Below are 25545 nucleotides of genomic sequence, written 5' to 3'. Positions count from 1 at the left end.
AATATTTTTTAAAAGTACTGGTTATTGGGCCGGGCGCGGTGACTCATGCCTGTAATCCCAGCACTTTGGGAGGCCGAGGTGGGTGGATCACGAGGGCAGGAAATCGAGACCATCTTGGCTAACACGGTGAAACCCCATCTCTACTAAAAATACAAAAAATTAGCCGGGCGTGGTGGCGGGAGCCTGTAGTCCCAGCTACTCGGGAGACTGAGGCAGGAGAATGGTGTGAACCCGGGAGGCGGAGCTTGCAGTGAGCTGAGACCGTGCCACTGCACTCCAGCCTGGACGACAGAGCGAGACTCCGTCTCAAAAAAAAAAAAAAAAGAAAAAAAAAAAGGATTGGTTATTGAGTGTCTTAATTATTGAATGTTTGTAAATTTAATGTATCAATTCAAAACTATCTTTTGGGTAGTAAGTATGAATAGTGTATTTAGGAGTACAATAAATTTGACGTTATTTTTCTTTAAATTGACCTAATTTTTGACTGGATTCTTGATTTTACCTGACTGTAAGAAAATACTGCCTTAGTTGTTTGTAGTGCCTTCATTAGGTTTGAAAGCATTATGCTATTTTCCTGTCAACGTTGTACACCTATAAGTACACATTGTTATCAACTGTTATTGTTAATAAAGAAAAAGTTAGTTGCACATACGGTGATTTCATTTGGGAGTTTTGCCACCTCGCCCCCTGCTGCTGAGGACCCACCATGCCTGTGTCTCTCCTGCTTCCAGGCTCACAATCACTGCACTTTTCCCAGCCATGAAGTTGGGTTCTTCTCTTGCTATTAGGCAAATTCCATCTGGATGTTTCTTTTCAGAGGTCTTTCTCTTTGCTTATAGTTTCCTCAGAGCACTCTGTAAAATGTCCTCAATGAGTTTAGATTTCTGGAACTAATGCTGATAAAGGGATGGTTCTAGGCAAATGCCTTCTTTCCAGTCACAAACCTGTCCAGAAGCAAAGATGCAGAGTAATTGCTGTTAGAATGAGAGAAGAAAAAGGTCAAAAAATGTAGGGAGAATAAAATAGTATCTGTGAAATTAGAAATTGTATGTCAAAAATGGGCATACTACCACCTAAATATGCAAAGGAAATAAAGCTTTTTTATTCTGTATAATTTATGTACTTTTGCTCTTAAGTCCCACAACGTGCCCTCACTCTTTATCCTGATGTGGGTTAAGAGGATTTTTTAAAAAGTTTAAAGTAGCATAGTTTCTTTCAGTTAAAAAATATTTTTCTTCCGTGTGAACTCTCAAATACCAAACCTGTAAGACATCTGGTCCTTTCCAAGATGGTGTTTGGATATATCATGGGAACCTCAAATACATATGATATTCTAGTTGTTGTCGAGTAGCTCCTTTGTTTTTGAGCCTGCATTGATGACTGGATACTTGTTCTTTCTGACTTTTCAGAGAGAATTTTTGGCACCTGTTTTTGGCATATGTGGTCTTGGTCATATTTCTCATGTATAAAATCCCAAAATATAAAGGTCTCTTGGTCTTAACCGTCACCCTTGAACCTCTCAGCACCTACATGTCCCCTTACTAGGGCACACAGTAATTTCTGAATTCATTGTTATTTATGTTTAGGGTTAGGAGAGTCAGAAGAGCTTCTTCAGGATTATTTTTCTGGCAAGTTCCCAATAACACAGTGATGCTGTTGCCTACACAATGAGAGAATTAGTTACCCAGTGCTTTTTTTTTGTTTTTTTCCTAGAGCAGTATTTTTCAACATTGTCTGAACATTAAAAGCACTGGATAGTTGTTTAAAAATAGGGATGCCCAGGCCCTAGATTCCATTTCTTTATAACTGAACCTAGTGTTAGGGTTAGGGTCAGAAAATTTGAACATTAACATTGACTCTCTGAATTCAGAGATTAAATTTTATTAGTCTATAATGGGGCCTTTGTACTGACACTCTTGAGCTTGCCAATTTCTATTTCTCTGTGGCTTAGGTTTCTCAGTATTGTATGCAACTTCTTTCTTTCTGTAGCTCAGCAATAATGGTTTCAGAGATATACCTTTAAAACTAGGGGATATTATCTGTGATTTCATCAACCAGGATTGGCTCCAGATATGTGAATGGAAGCTAATAGGAAATAGATTCTCATATATATTTCATGCTAAGTCTGAGTTTTAAGATGATTTCTTTTTGGTATGCATTTAAGAAAGAAGCAAAACCCAAAATAAAACTACTCATTGAAACTTAAATCGAATTTATTTTATTCCATGTAACATTTGCCCTCCCTTTTCTCCTTAGGTTCAGAGCCAAATGCAATTGTGGCTACCGTGTTTGTTTTCAAATATATCCAATAACAGTCAATATATGCATTCATATATTCTAGTAGCTAGGAATTCCAGTTCTACCATCAAACAGGTAGTATTCTACCTTAGCCATTCACTAGTTTATTAGTTCAGAGTAGCTACTTAATTCTTGTGCCTCAGTTTCTTTACTTTCTGGGGAAAAGCACAGTACATTGTAATGGTTAGTTTGTACCCTTTAGGGCCAGATAATTTCTGATGGAACCCAAATTCTGCAACTTAACAGATGGTTGAACAAGGTCAAGTGAATTAACCTCTCTGTGTGTACGTTTACTCATCAATATAATGTAGATAGTAATTTTTTTTTTTTTTTTTTTTTTTTTTGAGACGGAGTCTAGCTCTGTCGCCCAGACTGGAGTGCAGTGGCGCTATCTCGGCTCACTGCAAGCTCCGCCTCCCGGGTTCACGCCATTCTCCTGCCTCAGCCTCCGAGTAGCTGGGACTACATGCGCCCGCCACCACGCCCGGCTAATTTCTTTTTGTATTTTTGTATTTTTAGTAGAGACGGGGTTTCACCGTGTTATCCAGGATGGTCTCGATCTCCTGACCTCGTGATCCGCCCGCCTCGGCCTCCCAAAGTGCTGGGATTACAGGCTTGAGATAGTAATATTACATTATGTGTTGCAGTTATTGTAAAGTTATAAGTTAATCTATTCAAAGTTTTTAGACTTATGGAAGTAAGTGCTGCAAGTGTTCACTGTTCTCATTATGCTTATCATCTTTATGACTACTATGCACACAATTATATTGTTATAAATAGTGCAAATCCTTTAACACATGTCATCTCGATTATTATAGGAATGAGTACCATTCAATTCAGTCAAGGAGAATGAAGCCAAGACTTTACCATGTTCACAGATAAAACATTTATTTCTCTTTCCTCTGTATCTAGAGTTAGTTGAGTGTTCAGCTGGGCTGAAATAGCCATCCTGTGATTGTGAGGAGTTAGGTATTGACGATTCATTAAAGAAAGGGGATTCAAGGTAGGGACTTGAAACTGTAAATATTGTTTACATGTTTTAAGCCCATGCATTAAACTGCCCTTTAAGGCAACCCTCTTCCAAGAAGTTTTATTTATGTGAGCCCATACATTTCCTATTTGCTGAAGCAAATATAGATCAGGTTTGCGGTTCTTGTGTGATAAAAGAGTCCTAAGAATTACACGGCCTGTTCATATAGTAGTCTAGTAAAGATCGAATGAGATAATCTACATAGTGTTCAGCACAGGATTTGGCACTTAGTTCTAAATATATTTCAACTATTATTATTAGTTGCAAAGTTAGTGTTTAATGTTAGCAAGAAGTGTGGTGAATACCTAACATATAAGTCAGTTGACATTTTAAATCATAAAAATAAGTTCTTTGCTTGATATTGTTTGTATTCTGAGTCCTTCCTACTTTTGATTTAATCTTAACCTTTTATACTATTGCAGGAAAATTACTTGAATATGAATACACATCTTGCCAGCTACACATTTTCAAGTAATTGAAAATATCTTCTTCATGCTCTCCAAAAATAATCTAATCCTTGTTTTCTCAATGTAAATTGTTTATTTTATACATTGGCTGCAAAAGTATAAGAAACTTATTCTTTCCAAGAATCCTTTCCAAGCACAGTTACTTTGTACATTGACAAGATTTCCTTCAAAAGATAGCACAGCATTTTCTACAGAATGATGTTTTGAAATAACATCTATTCTATAATAACATTTTCCATTGGACAGATCTTTTGAATTTTTATTCCATCATTGAAAACTACATGTGAGAAATAGAATCTTGCTTTATTCTGACTCCTAACACCTATGTGAAAATGTCATAGAATGTAATTCTGTTGGTTTATGAATAAAGTACTTTGGTTTTAAGCAACATAAATTGACTCTGGCCAAATTATGGGAAACAAAAGGAATTTTTTGAAAGGATCCATGGCAACTCCTAGATTTAAAGGAAAAGAAAAACAATCAGTCCTTGTATAGGACAGGAAGTGGAGAAGTTTGTAGAAATGAGAAAGAAATCTATCGATGTCATTGTAACTGGTGCTTCAGCTCCTTCCAATTTTTTCTCCTTGGGTCAGTGATTAAGGTTCAAATTTCTGAGAAACAAGATCAACATGATTTGCAGTGTCAAGGGGGTATTTCAAAGATAATTCAGGATGTTTTGGAAAAAAAAAAAAAACACCCAATAATGAATAAAATAAAAGCACGTAAGATGCATGCTAACTAAAAACAGATACCCACTATAATACCTAATCTAAAGTCCTTAATGTGATATCCAAATATCCAAATCTCCCTCCCTATTTCATGTGTGTGTGTGTGTATGTGTGTGTATATATATATATGGCACCCATAAATTTATATATATATACACACACACATAGACATGAAAATCTCTCTACCTCATGAATCTGATCATTTTGTCATGTCTCTTCTTCTGTTATCTATCCATGACCTATTCTCTAGTCAAACTTCAAAGTTTTTTAAAATCTAAACACAGTCCACACTTTCCTAACTGCAGTGTCTTTTACTCTTCCTTGGCCAAGGGTATTCCTCTCTCTTTACTAAGGCTACTCAGGAGGCTGAGGTGGGAGGATGGCTTGAGCCCAGGAGGTGGAGGCTGCAGTGAGCTGTGATTATGCCATTGCACTCCAGCCTGGGCAATAGAGTGACATCCTGTCCTGAAAAACAATGTACAAAGTACATCATTCTACTATGACTTCTTTATAGAAATCTCCATACTCTTTCCCAAAGAGGTTGCACTAATTTGCCTTCCCACCAACAGTGTATGAACAATCCCTTTTCTCCACATCCTTGTCAATAGCTGTTGTTTTTTGACTTTTTAATAATAGTCATTCTGACTGGTATGAGATGGTATCTCATTGTGGTTTTAATTTGCATGTCCCTGATGACTAGTGATGTTGGACTTTTTTTTCATTGAATCCAGCAATCTCACTACTGGGTATCTAGCCAAAAGAAAATGAATTCTCATATAAAAAATAACCATGCTTGTATGTTTATTGCAGCACTATTCACAATAGAAAAAATATGGAATTGACTTAATTACAGACTATACATACACATACATAAAATTGAATACTACTCAGTCACAAAAATAATGAAATCATGTCTTTTTAGGCAACATGGATGGAACTTGAGGTCATTATCTTAAGTGAAATAAGTCAGAAACAGAATGTCAAATACTGTATGTTCTCACTTATAAGTGAGAGCTAAATAATGTGTACACGTGAACATAGAGAGTGAAGACTCAGACTAGTGGGAGGGTGGGAGCGGGGTAAGGGATGAGAAATTACATAATGTATTTCATAATGTATTTTGTGCATAATAATGTGCATTATTTTGGTGATGCTTGCACTGAAAGCCCAAACTTGACTACTACATAATATGTCCATGTAACCAAACTTTACTTGTGCCCAATAAACCTATACAAGTAAAAAATACAAAACACACATTGTTTGATGGATCTGAAGCTTACGATTGAGGAGCATAATTAAAGGGTGAACTTACTGATTACCAAAGAAGATTTAATTCAGTTCAATACAATAAATATTTATTTTGAAAGTTGTGCAAAATATTATAAACAAAATTAAAACATTGTTGGAGAAAATTTCCTGTTAAAATGTTTACTACCTAATTAAGGAGGGAATACAGAGAATAAGCTCAGCAGTATGTGAACAGGATTGATATAAGTAATACAGAAGATTATTCCTTTAAAACTTCAAAGATAGAGCAATTGAGTTCAGACAAGAAGAGATGTCTTCAAAAGGGCACCAGGCCAGGCCAAGATATATTTTCAGCCATTGTAGTTTTCCTTGACAGAGATATTTATCAAAGATAATAAATAGTATCCCAGAAAAAAGAAGTTTGAGCAGAGGTTTGAAGTTAAAAGCAAACCTAGGATATTCTGTGAAAAATGAAACCCCTGACCAACTGAGACAGATTGTTAGAATCTTACCAACATATTTAATTTCCGGACATCTTTGCTTTGTTCTTGCTTTTTTCTGAAGCAAAAAAAAAGAAAAGAAAAGAAAAGAAAAAAATATATTTTACTGACATCATTGGTTAATATATACTTTTCTGTCAAAGCCCAATTTCTACTATTTCTTTTGTTAGAAACCTACAGATTCAGCCACTTCGTTATCTGTGTTCACAAAGCATTTTATGCATAAATGTTAATAGTATTTACCACATTGCATTTTTGTCAGCTGTTTATCTGTCAGACTTCACCTGCTGCTTTTTTTAGTTTTTAGAATTCAATAATAATGTTTTAGTTCTCTTTGTTCTCCTAACATGTAACACTTATCTGCCATATAGCAGGAGGGGATGTTGAATGATTGTAAACATAGAATTGCTGTAAGGGGGAATTATAGTGTTGTAGACAAAGCAAGGAAACAAAGTTGTGTCACATTTGGGGAAGTTTTGCTTAACGACCCAAGAAGAATTAATAAATGGATATTTAAGTTACATACTGTTTTTTTTATTTGGAATGTCTCTTTGGACATTTTGTAATAAACTCTAAATCAACAGAGAAAACAGGAAAATTTGGGGTACCTAAAAATTTCTGAGCTTTTTTCCAAAGATTGTTATCTTACATTATATTATATTACATTATATTATACATATACACATATGTACAGTATGTATATAATAGTGTAACACTAAATCAATGTTATACAAAATTATATTCTTCCTGCTTTAATAGCTAACTTTAACATTAAAACACTGAAATAATACCTTTTAGTTAACATTATCATACTGAAAGTGTATTTTATTGACTATTCTGTTATTTTTTATTGAATATAAACATTTTTTATTGAAACATAAAAATAAAATAAACTGGTTTTAATTTGTTACTCCATATTCCAGAAAATTGTGCTTTGTGAGGTTTATCTAACCCAGATATAATTTTCATAACATTTGCACATTTCTGCATGGAATTTCACTTTTCCTTCAAGATAGGAATTTAATTTCCAAAAGTATTTAATTTTCAGGAAGAATTTACTAAATTGTGCTTATACTTTAATTGTATTAATATTTTTCATGTTTTCCTTTTTGAAACACTGAAATATTTGTTCATCTTAGAAGTTAAGAAAAAAAATGGACAAAATAAAGAATAGATATTTCAGTGTCAGAGCAAGGGAATATTGCTGTTCATTATCTTGGAATCAATATACTGAACTCATTTTTCCAGCAAATAGAGAAAGACATTTGTGATAGCTTAGTTTTCTCATATTTGAATGATAAATAGTGCATGAAATAGCTCTATAATTTAGCAACTGTATTTATAGAGTTATTCCTGGCAGCTAATGCTGCCTTTCATTTGATGCAACCATGTGAAGATAATACAAAGAAGGATTTTTTTTTAGCAGTTAACAAATGTCCATTCGTCCAAGTTTATATCATGCATTGATCAGAAGGTCCAAATCTGTCTAATTCCAAGAGCATAATTACTGGTTTCCCATATCAATCCAAGGCTCCCTACAATCATTTCCCTTTCTCTGTATTGCTTGAGTTATTTTTTCAGAACTACATGTGATATTTTCCTTCCTCTAATAATCCTTATCCTTTAAGTAACGGGTATGGGCAAAGACATTGACCTTCCATGTCTTTTTCTTTCTCTAAGATTAAAATTAGCTAGGCTCTATGTTATGTGATCAGTCTTTGCTTCCTGCAGGGACTACTTTTTGCTCCAGCTAATCTAGCCTCCATTTTTTTTTTCTTTTTCCTACTGTGATACTCATTCATTCATTAATTCATTTAATGAAAGTTTTTGCCTATGTTCTACCTCTGTTGTATCTCTTGTCATGATTTTAACTTCACTTATCTGAGAGAGGTAATTAGTGTTAATGAAATCACAGGGATGGAGCCCTAATCCTCTAATTACCTTTTTCAAGTATGTGTTCAGTTTTTGTTTTTCTGGTTTGATTGTAAACTTTATGAAATAATACATTACATTCTTTTTTTGCTTGCCAATTTTGTATTCTCTATGCTAAGCCCAATGGTCAATTCATAGGAAAAAATTTACAAATATGTTTACAAGAATAATGAAGGAAAGAATGAATGTTTTGGTGGTCTGCATGCTAAGTTTACTGGTTATGAGAGAAGGCTTTCTAATGTAGTCACAGAAATTATGCAACACTCCACATCTCTTTTTCCATCTCCTGTTGAAAATTCTCTAAAGACAGGCTTGGTAGTCCTTGGTTGGAAGAATTGGTGCAACATATTTCCCTTCCTAATTACATACTAGGGGAATGATAGCATTATTTAATTGCAATGAATATACTGGATAATCAGTTAGGCGCCATCAGGAATATTGTAGATGAATATGGTAATGGAGGTGGAGGTGGAGTCATGGCAGACCAAAAGTTCAAGACCTTAATATACATGTACTTAACTCTGGTCACCTTATCACCACAATGCACTCAAATTTAAGTTGTAGAATCACCTCAATGAATGTTTTAGGGCATATGAATTTTTCTTTCTGTATTATAAGGAAGATTGATAACATCTTCCACCCTTAGTAAGCAGTCTTTGATGCCCAAAAGAAATAGTCGGCCAGTACTACGAATTAATTCCTTGCCAGTTTGAAGACTAAATTGATTTCCTTTATATTATATATTGTTTGAGATTGTAAGTGTATCAAAAAATTTTTTCATTGAAATGATTAGGGTATATCAAATTTGGTCCTACTTTCATTTTAATAAAAAGAAAATGAGTGAGGCTTTTTAGTTGGTTCTCGAAAATACAAAACTTCAGGATCAAGGTAGAAAGTGCTTTTAGTCATTTTGGAGATTTGCATCTAATTTCAATTTTTGAAAGTTCAAAACAATTACATCAGGCACTGTACATATAATGAAAAGAGAAAATAAATATGGATCTTATAGTCTTGTGCGAGAGACAAACAATAACCAAAGAATTACACAAATAAAAATAAAATTGTAATTGTGGTCATTTTCTTGAAGGGAAGATAGATAAGAAGCTCCATGCGTACATAGTATTCTTCTGTCCTCCTGTTCTGATCTTCTTCTGGGTTGTGAGAGATAATTGAAATGATGCATGTGAAATAACTTTTTAATTACATCGAACTATGTAAATATATGACATTCATACTAATAAGTATTTCCCTTTGTCAATCAAACTTTAATTATGTAACTCCTTCTGGGTTTAATTTTTCATTTAATTCTTATGGCCTTTCAGTCTTTATGCATTTAATTTGTTTGTATTTATTTATTTATTTAGTTAGTTAGTTATTATTATTATACTTTAAGTTCTAGGGTACATGTGCATAACGTGCAGGTTTGTTACATATGTATACTTGTGCCATGTTGGTGTGCTGCACCCATCAACTCGTCAGCACCCATCAACTCGTCATTTACATCAGGTATAACTCCCAATGCAATCCCTCCCCCCTCCCCCCTCCCCATGATAGGCCCCGGTGTGTGATGTTCCCCTTCCCGAGTCCAAGTGATCTCATTGTTCATTTCCTACCTATGAGTGAGAACAAGCGGTGTTTGGTTTTCTGTTCTTGTGATAGTTTGCTAAGAATGATGGTTTCCAGCTGCATCCACGTTCCTACAAAGGACACAAACTCATCCTTTTTTATGGCTGCATAGTATTCCATGGTGTGTATGTGCCACATTTTCTTAATCCAGTCTGTCACTGATGGACATTTGGGTTGATTCCAAGTCTTTGCTATTGTGAATAGTGCCGCAATAAACATACGTGTGCATGTGTCTTTATAGCAGCATAATTTATAATCCTTTAGGTATATACCCAGTAATGGGATGGCTGGGTCATATGGTACATCTAGTTCTAGATCCTTGAGGAATCGCCATACTGTTTTCCATAATGGTTGAACTAGTTTACAATCCCACCAACAGTGTAAAAGTGTTCCTATTTCTCCACATCCTCTCCAGCACCTGTTGTTTCCTGACTTTTTAATGATCGCCATTCTAACTGGTGTGAGATGGTATCTCATTGTGGTTTTGATTTGCATTTCTCTGATGGCCAGTGATGATGAGCATTTTTTCATGTGTCTGTTGGCTGTATGAATGTCTTCTTTTGAGAAATGTCTGTTCATATCCTTTGCCCAGTTTTTGATGGGGTTGTTTGTTTTTTTCTTGTAAATTTGGTTGAGTTCTTTGTAGGTTCTGGATATTAGCCCTTTGTCAGATGAGTAGATTGCAAAAATTTTCTCCCATTCTGTAGGTTGCCTTTTTGCTCTGATGGTAGTTTCTTTTGCTGTGCAGAAGCTCTTTAGTTTAATGAGATCCCATTTGTCAATTTTGGCTTTTGCTGCCGTTGCTTTTGGTGTTTTAGACATGAAGTCTTTGCCCATGCCTATGTCCTGAATGGTACTACCTAGGTTTTCCTCTAGGATTTTTATGGTATTAGGTCTAACATTTAAGTCTCTAATCCATCTTGAATTAATTTTCGTATAAGGAGTAAGGAAAGGATCCAGTTTCAGCTTTCTACTTATGGCTAGCCAATTTTACCAGCACCATTTATTAAATAGGGAATCCTTTCCCCATTTCTTGTTTCTCTCAGGTTTGTCAAAGATCAGTTGGCTGTAGATGTGTGGTATTATTTCTGAGGACTCTGTTCTGTTCCATTGGTCTAGATCTCTGTTTTGGTACCAGTACCATGCTGTTTTGGTTACTGTAGCCTTGTAGTATAGTTTGAAGTCAGGTAGCGTGATGCCTCCAGCTTCGTTCTTTTGACTTAGGATTGTCTTGGAGATGCGGGCTCTTTTTTGGTTCCATATGAACTTTAAAGCAGTTTTTTCCAATTCTGTGAAGAAACTCATTGGTAGCTTGATGGGGATGGCATTGAATCTATAAATTACCTTGGGCAGTATGGCGATTTTCACGATATTGATTCTTCCTATCCATGAGCATGGTATGTTCTTCCATTTATTTGTGTCCTCTTTTATTTCACTGAGCAGTGGTTTGTAGTTCTCCTTGAAGAGGTCCTTTACATCCCTTGTAAGTTGGATACCTAGGTATTTTATTCTCTTTGAAGCAATTGTGAATGGAAGTTCATTCCTGATTTGGCTCTCTGTTTGTCTGTTACTGGTGTATAAGAATGCTTGTGATTTTTGCACATTAATTTTGTATCCTGAGACTTTGCTGAAGTTGCTTATCAGCTTAAGGAGATTTTGGGCCGAGACAATGGGGTTTTCTAAATATACAATCATGTCATCTGCAAACAGGGACAATTTGATTTCTTCTTTTCCTAACTGAATACCCTTGATTTCTTTCTCTTGCCTAATTGCCCTAGCCAGAACTTCCAACACTATGTTGAATAGGAGTGGTGAGAGGGGGCATCCTGTCTTGTGCCAGTTTTCAAAGGGAATTTTTCCAGTTTTTGCCCATTCAGTATGATATTGGCTGTGGGTTTGTCATAAATAGCTCTTATTATTTTGAGGTACGTTCCATCAATACTGAATTTATTGAGCGTTTTTAGCATGAAGGGTTGTTGAATTTTGTCAAAAGCCTTTTCTGCATCTATTGAGATAATCATGTGGTTCTTGTCTTTGGTTCTGTTTATATGCTGGATTATGTTTATTGATTTGCGAATGTTGAACCAGCCTTGCATCCCAGGGATGAAGCCCACTTGATCATGGTGGATAAGCTTTTTGATATGTTGCTGAATCCGGTTTGCCAGTATTTTATTGAGGATTTTTGCATCGATGTTCATCAGGGATATTGGTCTAAAATTCTCTTTTTTTGTTGTGTCTCTGCCAGGCTTTGGTATCAGGATGATGTTGGCCTCATAAAATGAGTTAGGGAGGATTCCCTCTTTTTCTATTGATTGGAATAGTTTCAGAAGGAATGGTACCAACTCCTCCTTGTACCTCTGGTAGAATTCAGCTGTGAATCCATCTGGTCCTGGACTTTTTTGGTTGGTAGGCTATTAATTATTGCCTCAATTTCAGAGCCTGCTATTGGTCTATTCAGGGATTCAACTTCTTCCTGGTTTAGTCTTGGAAGAGTGTAAGTGTCCAGGAAATTATCCATTTCTTCTAGATTTTCCAGTTTATTTGCGTAGAGGTGTTTATGGTATTCTCTGATGGTAGTTTGTATTTCTGTGGGGTCGGTGGTGATATCCCCTTTATCATTTTTAATTGCATCGATTTGATTCTTCTCTCTTTTCTTCTTTATTAGTCTTGCTAGTGGTCTATCACTTTTGTTGATCTTTTCAAAAAACCAACTCCTGGATTCATTGATTTTTTGGAGGGTTTTTTGTGTCTCTATCTCCTTCAGTTCTGCTCTGATCTTAGTTATTTCTTGCCTTCTGCTAGCTTTCGAATGTGTTTGCTCTTGCTTCTCTAGTTCTTTTAATTGCGATGTTAGAGTGTCAATTTTAGATCTTTCCTGCTTTCTCTTGTGGGCCTTTAGTGCTATAAATTTCCCTCTACACACTGCTTTAAATGTGTCCCAGAGATTCTGGTATGTTGTATCTTTGTTCTCATTGGTTTCAAAGAACATCTTTATTTCTGCCTTCATTTCGTTATGTACCCAGTAGTCATTCAGGAGCAGGTTGTTCAGTTTCCATGTAGTTGAGCGGTTTTGATTGAGTTTCTTAGTCTGAGTTCTAGTTTGATTGCACTGTGGTCTGAGAGACAGTTTGTTATAATTTCTGTTCTTGTACATTGGCTGAGGAGTGCTTTACTTCCAATTACATGGTCAATTTTGGAGTAAGTACGATGTGGTGCTGAGAAGAATGTATATTCTGTTGATTTGGGGTGGAGAGTTCTATAGATGTCTATTAGGTCTGCTTGCTGCAGAGATGAGTTCAATTCCTGGATATCCTTGTTAACTTTCTGTCTCGTTGATCTGTCTAATGTTGACAGTGGAGTGTTGAAGTCTCCCATTATTATTGTATGGGAGTCTAAGTCTCTTTGTAAGTCTCTAAGGACTTGCTTGATGAATCTGGGTGCTCCTGTATTGGGTGCATATATATTTAGGATAGTTAGCTCTTCCTGTTGAATTGATCCCTTTACCATTATGTAATGGCCTTCTTTGTCTCTTTTGATCTTTGATGGTTTAAAGTCTGTTTTATCAGAGACTAGTATTGCAACCCCTGCTTTTTTTTGTTCTCCATTTGCTTGGTAAATCTTCCTCCATCCCTTTATTTTGAGCCTATGTATGTCTCTGCATGTGAGATGGGTCTCCTGAATACAGCAGACTGATGGGTCTTGACTCTTTATCCAGTTTGCCAGTCTGTGTCTTTTAATTGGAGCATTTAGTCCATTTACATTTAAGGTTAAGATTGTTATGTGTGAACTTGATCCTGCCATTATGATATTAACTGGTTATTTTGCTCGTTAGTTGATGCAGTTTCTTCCTAGCCTCGATGGTCTTTACATTTTGGCATGTTTTTGCAATGGCTGGTACCGGTTGTTCCTTTCCATGTTTAGTGCTTCCTTCAGGGTCTCTTGTAAGGCAGGCCTAGTGGTGACAAAATCTCTAAGCATTTGCTTATCTGTAAAGGATTTTATTTCTCCTTCACTTATGAAACGTAGTTTGGCTGGATATGAAATTCTGGGTTGAAAATTCTTTTCTTTAAGAATGTTGAATATTGGCCCCCACTCTCTTCTGGCTTGTAGAGTTTCTGCTGAGAGATCTGCTGTTAGTCTGATGGGCTTCCCTTTGTGGGTAACCCGACCTTTCTCTCTGGCTGCCCTTAAGATTTTTTCCTTCATTTCAACTTTGGTGAATCTGGCAATTATGTGTCTTGGAGTTGCTCTTCTCGAGGAGTATCTTTGTGGCGTTCTCTGTATTTCCTGGATTTGAATGTTGGCCTGCCCTACTAGGTTGGGGAAGTTCTCCTGGATGATATCCTGAAGAGTGTTTTCCAACTTGGTTCCATCTTCCCCCTCACTTTCAGGCACCCCAATCAGACGTAGATTTGGTCTTTTTACATAATCCCATACTTCTTGCAGGCTTTGTTCATTTCTCTTTCTTCTTTTTTCTTTTGGTTTCTCTTCTCGCTTCATTTCATTCATTTGATCCTCAATCGCTGATACTCTTTCTTCCAGTTGATCGAGTCGGTTACTGAAGCTTGTGCATTTGTCACGTATTTCTCGTGTCATGGTTTTCATCTCTTTCATTTCGTTTAGGACCTTCTCTGCATTAATTACTCTAGCCATCAATTCTTCCACTTTTTTTTCAAGATTTTTAGTTTCTTTGCGCTGGGTACGTAATTCCTCCTTTAGCTCTGAGAAGTTTGATGGACTGAAGCCTTCTTCTCTCATCTCGTCAGTCATTCTCCGTCCAGCTTTGATCCGTTGCTGGCGATGAGCTGCGCTCCTTTGCCGGGGGAGATGCACTCTTATTTTTTGAATTTCCAGCTTTTCTGCCCTGCTTTTTCCCCATCTTTGTGGTTTTATCTGCCTCTGGTCTTTGATGATGGTGATATACTGATGGGGTTTTGGTGTAGGTGTCCTTCCTGTTTGGTAGTTTTCCTTCTAACAGTCAGGACCCTCAGCTGTAGGTCTGTTGGAGATTGCTTGAGGTCCACTCCAGACCCTGTTTGCCTGGGTATCAGCAGCAGAGGCTGCAGAAGATAGAATATTTCTGAACAGAGAGTGTACCTGTCTGATTCTTGCTTTGGAAGCTTCCTCTCAGGGGTGTACTCCACCCTGTGAGGTGTGGGGTGTCAGACTGCCCCTAGTGGGGGATGTCTCCCAGTTAGGCTACTCAGGGGTCAGAACCCACTTGAGCAGGGAGTCTGTCCCTTCTCAGATCTCAACCTCCGTGTTGGGAGATCCACTGCTCTCTTCAAAGCTGTCAGACAGAGTCGTTTGCGTCTGCAGAGGTTTCTGCTGTTTTTGTTATTTTTACTGTGCCCTGTCCCCAGAGGTGGAGTCTACAGAGACAGGCAGGTTTCCTTGAGCTGCTGTGAGCTCCACCCAGTTCGAGCTTCCCAGCAGCTTTGTTTACCTACTTAAGCCTCAGCAATGGTGGGCGCCCCTCCCCCAGCCTCGTTGCTGCCTTGCCGCAATATCGCAGACTGCTGTGCTAGCAATGAGGGAGGCTCCCTGGGCGTGGGACCCTCCTGGCCAGGTGTGGGATATGATCTCCTGGTGTGCCTGTTTGCTTAAAGCGCAGTATTGGGGTGGGAGTTACCCGCTTTTCCAGGTGTTGTGTGTCTCAGTTCCCCTGGCTAGGAAAAGGGATTCCCTTCCCCCTTGCGCTTCCCAGGTGAGGCAATGCCTCGCCCTGCTTCATCTCTCGCTGGTTGGGCTGCAGCAGCTGACCAGCACCCATCGTCTGGCACTCCCCAGTGAGATGAACCCAGTACCTCAGTTGAAAATGCAGAAATCACCGGTCTTCTGTGTCGCTCGCGCTGGGAGTTGGAGACTGGAGCTGTTCCTATTCGGCCATCTTTATGCATTTAATTTGTATATATTATGACTATGACATCAGAATCCTCAAACCAGTGTTCTCAGTTTTGTAGAAAAAGTGAAGACGATCATGGAATCATACATCTTCTGGCTATCTGAATTATTAATATATTATCATTTTTCTTAAAATTATAACTGATGTCTTTACAGGGTGTAATTAAGCTATGAGATAATTTAGAAGGAAATAACATTAAAAACACAGTCCTTACTAGGTCTGTTATAAATGATATTAATCTGCTGGAGCTGCTGTAACAAAATACTACAGACTGGTTTGGATTAAACAACAGAAATGTATTTTTTCTCAGTTCTAGAAGTTGGAAGTCCCCAAGATTAAGATGCTGGCGGGGTTGGTTTCTGAAATCTTCTTCTGGCTTGTACATATGCAGATATCCAATTTCTGACTGTGTCTTCACATAGCTTTTCCTCTGATTAAGAGATCATTGGTATCTGTTTCTTTTTTTAAATGATACCTGTTCTACTGGATTAAGTTCCCATTCTTATGATCTCATTAAGCATAATTATCTCCTTAAGGGCCCTATGTCCAAAAACAGTCGCACTGGGGGTTAGGGCCTTAACAAATAAACTTTGAGGGAATACGATTGAGTTCAAAGTAGAAATCTTGCAATATTTTAAAAAACTCGTTTACACTACTAATAACAACATTCGTGAGATATTTATATTAACCCTATTCCTAATAAATTCTAATTTTAAAATTGTCTATGACTAGGGCCAGGCTCAGTGGCTCACGCCTGTAATCCCAACACTTTAGGAGGCCGAGGAGGGAGGATCACGAGGTCAGGAGATCGAGACCATCTTGGCTAACACAGTGAAACCCCGTCTCTACTAAAAATACAAAAAACATTTAGCTGGGCGTGGTGGTTGGCGCCTGTAGTCCCAGCTACTTGGGAGGCTGAGGCAGGAGAATGGTGTGAACCCGGGAGGCAGAGTTTGCAGTGAGCCAAGATTGTGCCACTGCACTCCAGCCTGGGTGACATAGTGAGACTCCATCTCAAAAAAAAAAAAAAAAAAAAAAGAAAAAGAAAATCTATGACTAAACTTTAATAAAAAATGTGGAGCTTTTTTCCAAAATTAAGTTAGATAAAATAGAAAAACAATTCTGTTTTTAATTTTTGTATAAAAACACTTTGAGTGCTAGACAGCAAGCAAACAATTCTATACAAACACACACAAGTTTATGTTAAAGCATCCACAACTATGGAAATTATCCAGCTTTAAAATTAATTTTTGGATAATTTATGTCAAATTCTAGATTTTTTATATATAGGAAGTAAGAGATTTATGATGGAAAATGCTGAATATTGAGATTATTGTCTAAAATGATATCACTGAATGGAATTACTATGAGGACAGGGATGTTGTCTTTTTTTTTTTTTTTTTTTTTCCTGGCCACCATGAGTGACTAGAAAAGAGCCTTGTCCAAAATAAGTATTTTAAAAATGTTTCTCAGTGAATAGATTTTAATATCATTTACTCAAATTAGCTTCATTTCTTACGGCACTTCACAATTCACCTGAATCTTAACTATAATACCGTAACGTAAAGAGAGAGGTGGTTTTGAGAATCTATACAGTTTTTGGTAGAATCTTTTATACTATCATTTTCTTTTGTTCTAAGTCAAGAGTGCTGAGTTATCTCAATACTTACATCTACGGTTTATACCAGTCAAAATGGCTATTATGAAAGTCAAAAAAAAAAGTTGTTGATGAGGGTGAGGAGAAAAAAGAATGTACAGACTGTTAGTGGGAATGTAAATTATTATAAGCTCTAGGGAAAACAGCATGAAGAGTTCTCAAAAAACTAAAAATAGAACTACCATTTGATCCAGCAATCCCATTACTGGGAATCTACCCAATGTGAAATAAATTATTTTATATATATATATATATATATATATATATATATATATATATACACACACACACACATACACACACACACATATACATATACATATACATATATATACATATATATAAATGAAAGCCTTGTGCTTGTATGTTTATTGCAGCACTATTATATGGCATAAAACTAAGTGTCTATTAACAGATGATAGGAAAAAGGAACTGTGACACACACACACACACACACACACACACACACACACAAATACTCAGCCATAAAAAGGAATGAAATCGTATCTTTTGCAGCAACATGAATGGAATTGGAGGCCATTACCTTAAGTGTAATAATTCAGAAACAGAAAGTCAAATAGCGCATGTTCTCACTTATCAGTGGAAGCTAAACAATGTATGGATATGTAGAGTGTGGAATAATAGACACTGGAGACTCAGAAAGGTAGGAGAGTGAGAGGGGAGTGAGGGATGAGAAATTATGTGGGGGGTACAATGTGCATTATTCGGGTGATGTTTACACTAAAAACCCATGTATTAGTTCTTTCTCACACTGCTATAATGAACTATCTGATACTGGGTAATGTATGAAGAAAACCGTTTTAACTGACTAATGGAACTGTAGGCTGTACAAGAAGCATGGCTGAGAGGCTCAGGAAACTTAACAATCATGGTGGAAGGCAAAGGGAATCCATGCAGATCTTACAGGTGGAGCAGGAGAAAGAGAGTAAAGGGGAAGTGCTACTCACTTTTAAGCAATCAGATCTCATGAGAACTCACCACTATCATGAGAACAACAAGGGAGAAATCTGCCCCCATGATCCAATCACCTCCCACCCGGCCCCTCCTCTAACACTGAAGACCAGTTCCACATGAGATTTGCGTGGGAACACAGAGCCAAACCATCTCATCAGCCCAGACTTCACTGCCATGCAATATATAACAAACACGGGATTTATATTACTCATGTAATGAGACCACACTTGTACCCCTTAAATTTATACAAATAAAAAAAACTTCTCATGTTGACCAAAGATCTAAGACTCATGACTTTCCAGTTAGAGAATTCAAATTATATAATTAATGCAGCCTAAATTCAATGTTAAAGTTAAGGTTAAAGTGTTAAACAACAAAAATAAATATATATATATATGTTATTATAAACATTCTTTCAAGTTTTGAGGTTGAATATATGTCTACCATTAAAAAATAAATGGGGAATTTGCAATTATTTATTTCATTTTATAGGAAAGCCGTATTGCATTAATTTTGGCCAACCTTCAAAAGTAGATATTACTATTTATTACAAGTGTATCTTTTTAATTTTTATTATTATTATTATTATTATTATTGAGATGGAATCTCACAGTGTCACCCAGGCTGGAGTGCAGAGGAGCAATCTCTGCTCACTGAGAGCTCTGCCTCCTGGGTTCACGCTATTCTCCTGCCTCAGCTTCCTGAGTGGATGAGACTACAGGCACCTGCCACCACGCCCAGCTAACTTTTGGTATTTTTAGTAGAGACTGGCTTTCACCGTGTTAGTTCGGATGGTCTCCATCTCCTGACCTCGTGATCCGCCCGCCTCGGTCTCCCAAATTGTTGGGATTACAGGTGTGACCACTGAGCCCAGCCTTGTATTATTATTATTATTTTGAGACAAGTTCTTGTTCTGGTGCCCAGGCTGTAGTGCAATGCCGCCATCATGGCTCACTGCAGCCTCAAACTTCTGGGCTCAGGCAACCCTCTCACCTCCACCTCCCAAGTATCTGGGACTTCAGGCGTGCACTACCAAGCCTGGCTAATGTTTTTTGGGTTTTTTTGTTTTGTTTTGTTTTGTTTTTTTTAATTATTTTTTGTAGAGGTGGAGTCTCACTGTGCTGCTCAGGCTGGTCTCAAACTCCTGGACTCAAATGATTCTCCCATGGTGGCCTCCCAAAATGCTGAGTTTAGGGATGTGAGTCACTATGCCCTTCCTTGATGATCTCTATTGACAGATAATAAATAGTTTTCACAAAATTCTCAAGAAAAACCTGGGCCATATCTGAATTGTTTAGGATTTTTTTACTCTGCCTTTTACCAATTTGTATTTTGTCTTTTATATGGAGTAATTAGAATGAGAATGATGTAAGGGAAGAGTCCTAAGTTTAGAATTAAACACAGCTACCTCTACATTGTAATTCCTGACAGCTAAGCTGCTTACCAGCTGTGCATTTTCTGGCAATTTATATATCCTTTGTTTTCCCTTCCAGAAAAACAACAGTGATTTTTTTTTAGTGAAATTGTATGTATGATATGTATATATTTACATTATATAATTTAAAATACCAGGCACAATAAAATGGCTCTTATTATATTCTTTTAGTAGAGGTTTTGTTTGTTTTGTTTTGCAGTAGTTTTGTGTTGTTTTATATCGAACTGGTTATTTAAACATTTAAGTATTTGTCTTTGTATTATATTAAAAGCAGTTTAGAATTTCTTGACAGGAAAACTAGAGTTACTAATGTAAGTCTCTGTAAGTAATAGAACTCACTGCATTCTATGCAGGGGAATTTGAAAGGTTTTGAAAACATAAAAATCAAAGTTATATGTTGGTAGAAAAGCTACGTCCTAGAGATCCTGTTCTTAATATTGGTATATATGCAATTTCAAAACAGGGATGAGTCAAATCACATAAGACTGTGACCTTTTCATTGTTATTTCTCACTAGCAAGCTTAGCAGTGGTGAGGATGTTGGAGACAAATGTAAGAAACTAGGCCATCTTTGCTCATTTTGAATATAGTAGATGCCTCTTTCCTTATACGATTGTCAAATTAACTCTTTTTCAGGTTGCCAGGTCTACTGTTTTAAATTATGTAGAGAGAGATTTTTGTAAGAAAGGAAACAAAAATTCTCAAGAAGTGTGTATTTGTGTGTCTTTTGTACAATGTCTCTATACAAGTTGTCTAAAATTATACATCTTCTCTTTATTTATGCAGCTTATTCTTCCTTTTTTGTTGTCTCAGTTTTCTTTCTCTCTCTGCTCCACATACTTCAATGAAGATTAAAAACTACAAACTCTCTTCAGTAGTAGGACCTCTGAAATTCATCTTGATGTTCTAAATACATTATCCTTATCTTTCATCTCTCTTACGAGAGTATTATCCTCATTTTTATATGATAGAAAGCTGCTTTGAAAGGAAAAGGCCTTGATGCAGGCCAAGCAATTAGTAAGCTATGGAGGTGAGATTTTAATCACAGTTCATCTGTATCTCTAGGCTGTATTTATCTCCTTTCTAGAGAAAAAGGAATAAGGAAAATATGTTAATTCAATGATTTAAAAATATATTTATTATTATAATAGAGACTAATTGAGCAGTAGTATTCAAAATTCAAAGTTTTGAGTTCTATATAGATAATTAGTTTACACATATATAGGAGACAGACATCCCTGTAGAGCTACTTTTTCCTGATTTTATCAATGTTTCTTTTAAGACTTAAGGTAGTCCTTCTATTCCAAATATGCAGAAAGCATTTGAATACATATTTCAAAGAATCTCTGAAGACAGCCGTAGTAGCCAAGCAACTTAAATTCTTGTATTTCATCCTGGGCTGAAATGCTTATTTCCTTCACTATATATTTCAGTTCTCATGTTCCTCTATCTCAGCTCTCTAGTTTTCCAAAACTAACACCCTTGAATAAGAGAAAATCTGTGCCAAAGACTACTTGGGATATTTCCAACCACAAGATTCAGAGGGTCTGGCTGCCTCTAATTTAGTATTGCCAACATACCCATGGGTTACTCAAGCCAAACAGAGACCAGGCCAGGACACTTTTTAATTTGCCAAAGCAACTTGTGAAGGAGGTAAACCAGTCCAATTCTGATAAATTATCTGCAAACAAATTAGATATTCTTACAGCAAGGAAGTGTCAATACTGTAACCAAGCAGAGGTGACAGAATTCATAACATGTTTCAGCAGAATATATCAGAAAAATTATTTTGTAACCATGGTAAATATATTAAATTATTCTTCCAGCATTTTGTTAAGCTTGTATTTGGATTTAATAGTCATTCCACAATGAATATATACTTCAAAACATCATGTCGTGAAATACAAATACCTACAGTTTTATCTGCTGATTTAAAAAAATAAATTTAAAAAAATTAAAAGACTCGGCTATATCACTAAATACAATACGCTGTTGTGATTTGGCAATTTACCATTGAATTTTATATATTAGTCTTGCCAAATTAGATAAGTTAAGCCTCTAAATTTATTTCATGAAGAAGTAGGTAGCTCCTCGATGGCTACTAGGTATAGTTTTAATTGGCTATATTTTTAAATTAGTCAAATAGGTGATTTTTAAATATACTTTTGTGTTGTATTGATAATAGCCAGTCAAAAAAATTGAATTGTTTAATAATTTGCTTGTAGATATATTTTAGTGGTCATCCTTTAAAAATTCTGATATTTATATGTCTCATTTGATTTGAATGTATTCAAAGTGTGAGAAGGAAGTAATTTAACATATATAAAATGATATACTACATAGTTTCATACATTTTAGCCAATTAGTACTCATGATAATTTTGCAAAACATTATGCATATTTTATGGATAGTAAAACTGAGGATTTTTAACATACAAGGTCATAAATCAGAAGGTAAGTATAATTCTATTTAGTACAGTAATTTGAATTCTCCACAAGCCCATACAAAACTTTGAGAAAGATATTGCTTTTTTTTTTTGAGACGGAGTCTCGCTCTGTCGCCCGGGCTGGAGTGCAGTGGCCGGATCTCAGCTCACTGCAAGCTCCGCCTCCGGGGTTTACGCCATTCTCCTGCCTCAGCCTCCCAAGTAACTGGGATTACAGGCGCCCGCCATCTCGCCCGGCTAGTTTTTTGTATTTTTTAGTAGAGACGGGGTTTCACCGTGTTCGCCAGGATGGTCCTGACCTCGTGATCCACCCGTCTCGGCCTCCCAAAGTGCTGGGATTACAGGCTTGAGCCACCGCGCCCGGCCGAGAAAGATATTGCTTTAAAGGATCACTTAGAAAACAGGGTATTTATCCTCTCAAAGGCTATTTAGTTGTATTTGCATAAGTTTTACTTCCCCTGTTAAGTTATAAAATAGTTGAAGGGTAACATGATATCTTAAATTTATTCTTCATATCAACTTACAATGAACCTCATACATGGAAATGTTTATACAAATTTAAGCCAAAAAGAAAAATAAAAACTGTTATGAGTGTTCTAATTCACCTTTAACTTTTAGTAACATTAAATTAATACAATGTTTTATAAATAAATACTCAAATGCAATATATTCAAAACTATTTTTTTATCTTTCCCATTTCTGCTCTCTGAAACAGACTCTTTCAAAATGTCCTACCATGGCAAGTACTTCCATTGTCAATGGTCCCTGAGCCAAAACACATTTAATCTTATATTGGCTTATTTCAGCCAACTCTCACATCTACCCAATCATCAAGCTCTATAGATTTTACTCTATTAATATCTTTGTATTAGTTCCAGATTCTCACTCTCACCACTTTAGTTCAGGTATTTATAAAATAAACACTTGAACAAATAAACAAAAGTGCCATTGATTTTATATGCAAAGTTCTGAACTTTTAAGAGTCCTAAGTTACTCATTCAGTCAAATTTTTACGGATTATTCTCTTGAAATGTTTTGCAAATAAATCTATTGTGCAATATAAAGGAAAAAAATAAAATCTCATGGTTAATAATGACTCAAGTAATTACAAATATATATAAATTTCAGGGTAATAAAGAAAAAAGAAATAAGTGAAGTTTAGAAAATAGAAATAAGTGAAGATTCAGAAATAGTAAATTATTTGGTCTAGCAAATGATAAGATTGTGCATTTGAGCACCAATATCCTTTTTCTTTCAAGGGTTACTATCCATGTGGTAAATAAATACCAGTGATTCTATGAGACCTTTCTCTTAACCCCCTTCAAAAATGTTAACTTCCCCTTCCTCCTTCCTGTAGCACTTTCACATACCATTTTGATAGCATTTATAAAACTTTAGTTTATTTATTTGCTCATATGTCTGACATCTGCATGAGACCTTCACCTCCTGGCAAGTCAAGACAATGCCTTTGTACTAGATACTTAGCAAACATAATTTTTAAATAGTTAAATAATTATATATGCATTTATTGATATTTTAATTATATATCATACATCATATATGCATTGCTTGTATAATACATAGCATTGTTATCTATGTTAAATATATATATGATTTTAAAAATGGATGGATGTACTTATGTTTATCCACATGGCTTTATGTTAAGTTTTAGAGTTTTATACTATGTTCAGCAGGATGGTAAATGCTTTGTAAACATGTCCAAGTTAAAGACACAGAGAAGTGACTCACCAGGTTGCTAATCCACAGGAGACTGAGAGATTGTGTCTGTGCCTGTGTGCAAAGCATTTTAAAGAATCAGTTGCAATGTCCATTTCATGGCTCTTTTTACTAAATAGGAAAATCCACTTACTAAACGCCTGCTGCTTTTTATTATGCAATGTATATGTTTTTAAAAGACAAGACTTTGGTATATTTACAAAATTAGCCACTAAACAATTATTTCTGCTTAATAATACTTGACCTACAGATAATCTATTACATTGATTCTTTTCTCTCAAATAGTTCTCTTTTAAATTTCCAAGAATTGGTTGCCTTTGTGTGTTACTTTGTCACATAATGAAGTACTCATGAGACCTCATTATAGAACCAACTCTATTTTCAATCATTAAATTAGTGCTCTTATTAAGATGAAGTATGAAACTGCCTGAATTGCTGCTTTATTCAAAATGCTTTTTAAAATATTTAAAATCCTTTTGAATGGTAAATTAAAATCTTTTATAGTAATAAAGAATCATATTTACAGGTTAAGGAAAGCTAATTGTAATTAAATGGATAAATGCAGTGAATTATTTTATATACAAACTGCACTGATGCAAACATGATTTCTTTTCTACAGGAGAAAAACATGAGAATAGGATAATTATAGTCATTTGAGAATGCAGCCAAGCCAAACAGTGAGACAGATAACTTTTCAAATAAATATATCAAATATACCCATATTAACTGATTTCCTTTCACCTATGTTTAGGCGCATGGTGAACAGGAAAGAAAGAAATAAAAGATAGAAAGAAAGAGAGAAAGAGGAAGGAAGGAAGGGTGGGAGGGAGGGAAGGAAGGAAGGAAGGAAGGAAGGAAGGAAGGGTGGGAGGGAGGGAAGGAAGGAAGGAAGGAAGGAAGGAAGGAAGGAAGGAAGGAAGGAAGGAAGGAAGGGAGAGGGGGGAAAGAGAGAAAGAAAGAACCTTACTTTTTAAGGCTGACTGGGCGTGGTGGCTCACACCTGTAATCCCAGCACTTTAGGAGGCCGAGGTGGACAGATCACTCGAGGTCAGGAGTTCAAGACCAGCCTGGCCAACATAGTGAAATCTGATGTCTACTAAAAATGCAAAAATTAACAGAGCATGATGGTGCACACCCATAGTCCCAGCTGCTTGGGACTCTGAGGCAAGAGAACTGCTCAAACCCAAAAGGCAGAGGTTGCAGTAAGCCCAGGTCATGCCACTGCATTTCAGCCTGGGTAACAAAGTGAGAATCCCACTCAAAAAAAAAGAAAAAAAGATACTTTTAAAAAATGTGAATCTGTTAAACTGACATGTTTGTTTTGGCTAAATAGAATTAATGTAAAATAATCTATACATAAGTATTTTATATAAACTTATACAATGTGGAAACTTTATATAATACACAACATTATATATAAGTACAAGTAAGAGTTTAAAAATACCCTATCCATGAAAGAGCTCAAAATAAAAAGTACACAAATATACACACACACATGCACACACACATACATACACCAGTTACTTTATAAATAATTGGTTAAGATATATGAATATAAATTA

The sequence above is a fragment of the Macaca mulatta genome, chromosome 11 (assembly GCF_049350105.2).
Source record: "Macaca mulatta isolate MMU2019108-1 chromosome 11, T2T-MMU8v2.0, whole genome shotgun sequence".
Lineage (NCBI taxonomy): Eukaryota > Metazoa > Chordata > Mammalia > Primates > Cercopithecidae > Macaca > Macaca mulatta.
Note: the sequence above shows the minus strand (reverse complement) of the source record.